A 6000-nucleotide genomic window follows, 5' to 3' on the forward strand; every position below is an offset into this window, starting at 1 on the left:
CCCATTGGATGGTTTTAACTCCTTTGTCAAAGATCAAGTGACCATAGGTGTGTGAGTTCATTTCTGAGTCTTCAATTTTATTCCATTGATCTACCTGCCTGTCACTGTACCAATACCATGCAGTTTTAACAGGTTACAAGGTGCCACACCCACTGGGCCTGGCTTCCTCCCTGTTTCAGTCCCCCTCTCTGCTCTGCTCCCTGCTGTTCTTCGGGCACATCGGGTGAACTCTGCTTCAGGGCCCCCACTATGGACTCAGTGGCCACCTCTGTGTCTCTGTCTACAAAGCTGCCCCTATCCTTCCCCTGCTGGCTCCCTCACTTGGGTCAAGTGTCATTCAGCTGCAGTTTGTTTTGATTCTGGTACAGCAGGTGAAAGGGAGGGATGGTTTCTGTCCATGGTCCTGGAGGCAGAATACTGGCTTCTGGGAAGGGCCTGGGTTGCCTCTCTCAAGTCAGGAAGCAAAAGGGAGGTGAGGCTCACTGATAACACACACACACACACACACACACACACACACACACACACACACACACACAGAGAGAGAGAGAGAGAGAGAGAGAGAGAGAGAGAGAGACAGACAGACAGACAGACAGACAGAGAGAGAGACAGAGAGAGACAGAGAGAGAGACAGAGAGACAGAGAGAGACAGACAGAGACAGAGAGAGACAGAGAGAGACAGACAGAGACAGAGAGAGACAGAGACAGAGACAGAGAGATACTCCTGGGCTTGGGGACTGCTCTGCAGTGTGGTTTTCATGCCCAGTGACACTGCATTGGAGAAAAGTGAGTTTTCCCATTCCAGCAGGTATCAGTAACAAAGAGCTTCTTGGTCATACCAAGGGGTTTGTGTCCACTTCTTCTTTAGAGGATTTTTTTTTCTTCTTCTCCAATTTGGGTATATTTGCAGTCGTTATCCTAGATGGATGTTCCCAGTCAAGGATTTGCCATTTGAAGTCTGAGATGACCTGATCTGAGCCATCATTACAGAGTCCCATCTTTCAGGTGACACCAACCTGGTTTATTGTTGTTTTGAAACAAGATCTCATGCATCCAGGATAGCTTTGAAGTCACTAAGTGACCAACAGTGGCTGTGAACTTCAGGTCCCCTGCTTCAACCTCCTGATTACAAATGAACACACGCATATGTGCACACACAGACACGTGCATACACTGACATGTGCACACATACATACAGAAAGGTACACACATTTACATGCAAACACTTGCAAGCACACATGAAGATACACAAACATTTATACACACATGGGCATAGGCATGCACAATATATTGGTTACTTTTCTGTTGTAATAAAACATCACGGCTAAGGCTACTGAAATAAGGAAAATTCAATATCTCACCAGAAGGCTAGAGGCAGGTGGACTCAGAATTGGCTAACTCGGGTCAAAGGTGCCACCAAGGACCCAAGTTCCTTGTACTGTCATCATCTGTCATTCTCGGAATTTTGGATTGTCCAGATGTTGAAATTGTTCTAGGCACTGCACACATGATAACATCTTGACAGAGGAGAGTGACTAATTTTTCTGTAGGTCTCTTCTGTTTGGTAAACAAAGTACTGCCAGCAGACTTTGATTTACCTGTCTTTTGAGCAAACAGCATTCTCTACGCATGCTGGAGGTAGCCAAGGAATAGGACACGGTGACTAAGTTAGAGCAGTCACAGCTTCCTCCTGGATGGGGCTAGGGCCACTCCCCAAAAGAATGTAGCCACACAAGCAATTCCAGAAAACCTAGGGTCTGCTAGGATGGAGGCAGGATGGGAAAAGACAGCTGTCTGCCATAGAACAGAGTGGCAAGAAGTGGCTGATCAGATACACACATGGCAACTGGGCCTGGGAGCAGCAATGTAGCATCTGGTGGGAAAACCAAAATCTAGTTCATAACACAATAGCATTGACAGAAACGAAAAATAATAGGGTACTATTTCTCACAATGCAAAAACCACTAATAGAAAAATTAGAACATACTTCATGAGCAATATGAGCATGGGTACAAGAAACACCACGAAGGGGGAAGGGTGCCGGAGGAACAACAGACAGGAAGAAAGTGTTTCTGTCCTAGCCAACAACTGACTTATGTGAGAACTTATGAAGAATTACAACCAACACGAAAGAGCACATAGCCCATGGGAAAGTAGGGACATATGTTGGTCAAGCTTTTCCTACAAGATCTTCTACAAAGAGTCGTCATTCCAGCTGCAGCAGGAGCACAGACCTTCAGCCATGCTCCACCAGAGTGGCTGGGAGGGTGGGGCAGTGCCTTGCTGTGAAGTGGATGTGTAGCCCCTGGAGTTGCTGTGTGGCCCAAGGAAGAGTCCTGGGGCTTGGGAACATCGGTCCTACAGCTCTACCTTTAAGAATAAATAAGCTGACCACGGCCACCGCAAGTGCTACATAAAAGTTATTCTTTCTTTACTCGAAACCCCCAGGTCTGCCCACGTCCAACAATTCAAACCTGACACTATACAGTGAAGCAAATAAACGTGGTGATGAGGGCAGGTGTCAGATAAGAAGGTCTCAGAATCACATTTTTATGAAGTTTAAGATAAGAATCCATGACAGCATGAGTCAAGGCAGTAGCATCTCATGCTGGGAAACCCCGTGTCTTAACGTATACGCCCCTAAGTCCGGCTTGGAGAAACCTGTACATCAAGTCAGGTTTGAGTTCTCTGGCTGAGAATATAATTAGCATAGCCAATGTGCCAAGATCCTGGTTCCTTCTCAGAAACATCTAATAAGCCACCAGTGAGTCCCTGAAGGTTACCTGCCAGTGCAGGAAGGGCTCCTTGGACTGTTTGAACTTCAGAAACACAGTTGCTTTAATATGAATGGTGTCACCTCTTGGAAACACGTGTCAAAGTCCTGGCTTTCTAAGACTCTATTTGGAAACAGGACCACACTGTCCTTGATCAAGGTGAGGTCTTGCAGCTGACTGGGTCCTAACACAACATGGCTGATGTCCTTTCAGAAAGGGGCATTTGGACACAGCAAGGAGAACAATGTGTGTAGATGATGTGACCCTTGTGTGTGTGTGTATGTGTGCAGATGCACACACTTGTATATAAAAGTGTGTATATGTGCATGTGTGTGCAATGGGCCTGAATGTTTGTGCAATGGGCCTGAATGTGTGTACCATCACTTTTGTCTGTGTTCTGGAGAAGTTGGGAAGTTAAAGAAAAAGCTAAGGGAAGGGCCCACCTGGGGGAACTGGCTAAGTAAAGAATACTAGTTGTTAGCTGCCAACTGGCATAGAACAGAGTTTTCTCCCTGGTCTTGGAGAGAGAGAGAGAGAGAGAGGGAGAGGGAGAGAGAGAGAGAGAGAGAGAGAGAGAGAGAGAGAGAGAGAGAGAGAGAGAGAGCCCTGCTGACGCGTTGGTCTGGATTGTTGGGCTCGAGAGATTTGAGACAGTAAATTTGGGTTTCTATTGTTAAAGGGACCCAGCCGGTGGCATGTGTTTAGGAAGCTCCAGAAAGAGGCGGTGTGCCAACAGATCCTGGATCACCCTCCTTGGTAGTCACCCTTCTCTGTGCACCCATCCCATTCTCATGGGAGGAAAAGTGAGGGGCCACTTCTCTACAGCAAGGGAATAACAGCAGCTGGAGTGTGTGGGGTGTTCAGAAGTGGAATATTTAGAGGAGGGGGCAGGTCATGCAAGACGACAAGCAAGGTCACTGCTTTCTTTTTTTTTAATTTTTAATATTTTTATTACATATTTTCCTCAATTACATTTCCAATGCTATCCCAAAAGTCCCCCATAGCGCCCCCCACTTCCCTACCCACCCATTCCCATTCTTTTGGCCCTGGCATTCCCCTATATTGGGGCATATAAAGTTTGCAAGTCCAATGGGCCTCTCTTTCCATTGATGGCCGACTAGGTCATCTTTCGATACATATGCAGCTAGAGACAAGAGCTCCGGGGTTCTGGTTAGTACATCATGTTGTTCCAACAATGGTCACTGCTTTCTTCTGACTGCATCCATTAGGAAGAGCGGGTAGGTGCCGATCCACCAGTGATAAAGCTAGGGATAATAGAACAAAGGTGGTAAAGGGATGTGTGAAGGATGCTGGAGACAGACTGAAGTGTGTGTGTGTGCACGTGCACACACACATGTGCACTCACACACTTGTATACATGGGCTCGAATGTGTGGTATCACACCTTTGTCTATTTGTGTTCTGGAGAAGTTGAGAACTTAAAGAATATGCTAGAACAAGGGCCCAGGCCGGGGAACTGGCTTTTTAAAGAATCCCCAAATTTCTCCTTCTCTCCTCGTAGGCTCACTTTCTTAATTAATGCCTGTAGGGCTCATTTAGATGCCAGAAGGAGAAGCAGCAGCTTTATAAATAAACCCAGACTTCTAAGAGTTGACTAATGCCTGAGCCCTTAGCTGGAGGAGAAAGGTGTGTGGTGTCTGGGAAGGGTTCAGCCCAAATGAGGCTGCTGAGGGCTGCAGGCACACCAAGGGCTATATCTGCACCCCAAAGCTGCCTCCTTGGGCAGCTCCACACTGGGCTGGTGTCTGTGACATTCTTCCTTACACTCAACATCCTACCTAGCACCTATGGCCAAAGGTGGTACAGTTGTACCAAGCTGAACACGAAAGGCATCAAGAGAGGTGGGCAGGCGCTGCTCAGCTGATTCCATGTACAGATGCGCTAGGCTGGCTTAGAACCGCCCCCACACAGCCTGTTTGGGGAGGACCCACTCTGGGCTTTCTAAGGGAGGCTTAGTCCTCAGCTCCAGGGGATGGCAGAGCTGGATGGGAATGGGAGGACACCCACTGATCTCCCGGGAGTCCCTTTCCTGGTCCGAGGAGGCTGCCTCCGGGTGGTTGTGGAGTGACCTCCTGTTGCAGTGACCTCTCTAACCTTATATCTTAATCAAAGGGGTGGGCCCAAACAGAGAGAGGCTAGATGTGGAGACTGGACGATATCACACGTGGTTCAAGTCTCCTCCAGCAGAGATAAGTGCACCTAGAATGTGTATCACCTGACTTTCATCACGGTAAAGCAGAGACTCGGCCCGGCTGGAAGTCAGGCTCCCTGTCTGAAGTGAGCCACTTGTCTGCAGCCTGGTTTCTTTCTGCAGCCTTGTTTCTTCCAGGCAGTTCTTCTAAGGCTGGTGTTAATTTCATGGCTGAGTGACTCAGTTCCTAGGGCTGACTGTGTGGCTGGGTGTCTATGGTGGTCCATACAGGGACCATTTGTCCTTGTTCCCCAGGGACAGTCCAAGGTTATATCTAGTGTCATTACCTAAACAGTTGACATTTTGAAGCATCTCAGTTAGGATGTGGCTGCCCTTTTGGTAGACTGCAGGATGGTACCCAGGAAGAAAGAAGATTTTATCCTTCAGCATCCTTAACTTGTAGAACCTATGGGCAAGCCATTCTTCTCCTCAGAGTAGGGCGCGGAGCCAGCTGGAGGAGGCTCTACATGGTTCCTAAGCCAGGGACCATGTCATCTTCCTGGCTCACCAGTTGTCTAATGTCAGCATCCATGAGGTATTGGACTACCTAGTACATGGCTCTTGGAGTCTCAGACTGTAGAGACATATTCCTTACAAGTCCTCTACCTTATTCTGCAGATAGAGAAACTGAGGTTTTGAGGCATGTGCACGAGTGTGTGTGTGTGTGTGTGTGTGTGTGTGCATGTGTGTATATGCGTGTGTATGTGTGTGTGTGTGTGTGTGCAGAGTCAATGTCAGGAAGCTGTCCCTCAGCAAAAATAGGCAGACTACAGGTCTTGTGGCCTCCGTAGACTCCCACATCCTGTGGCCTTCATGTCCTTCTGCTGCTAGAAGCTGCCTGTTTGTGCCTGGCTGTTCATATGTAGGAGGGCAAGACTTTACTGGCATCAGGACGGAGGCAGGGGTGTTTAGAGATGTCCTCATCTCTCAGAGTCCTCCTTTCCTGGTCCCAAAACAAAAGGATAATGGAGGGAGTGGCAGCTGGGGCAGGTGGAAGGACCACAGGGCTTGCCAC

This window comes from Mus caroli, unplaced genomic scaffold (genome assembly GCF_978045245.1).
Source record: "Mus caroli unplaced genomic scaffold, Mus_caroli_1 scaffold_7, whole genome shotgun sequence".
In the NCBI taxonomy this organism is placed as follows: Eukaryota; Metazoa; Chordata; class Mammalia; order Rodentia; family Muridae; genus Mus; species Mus caroli.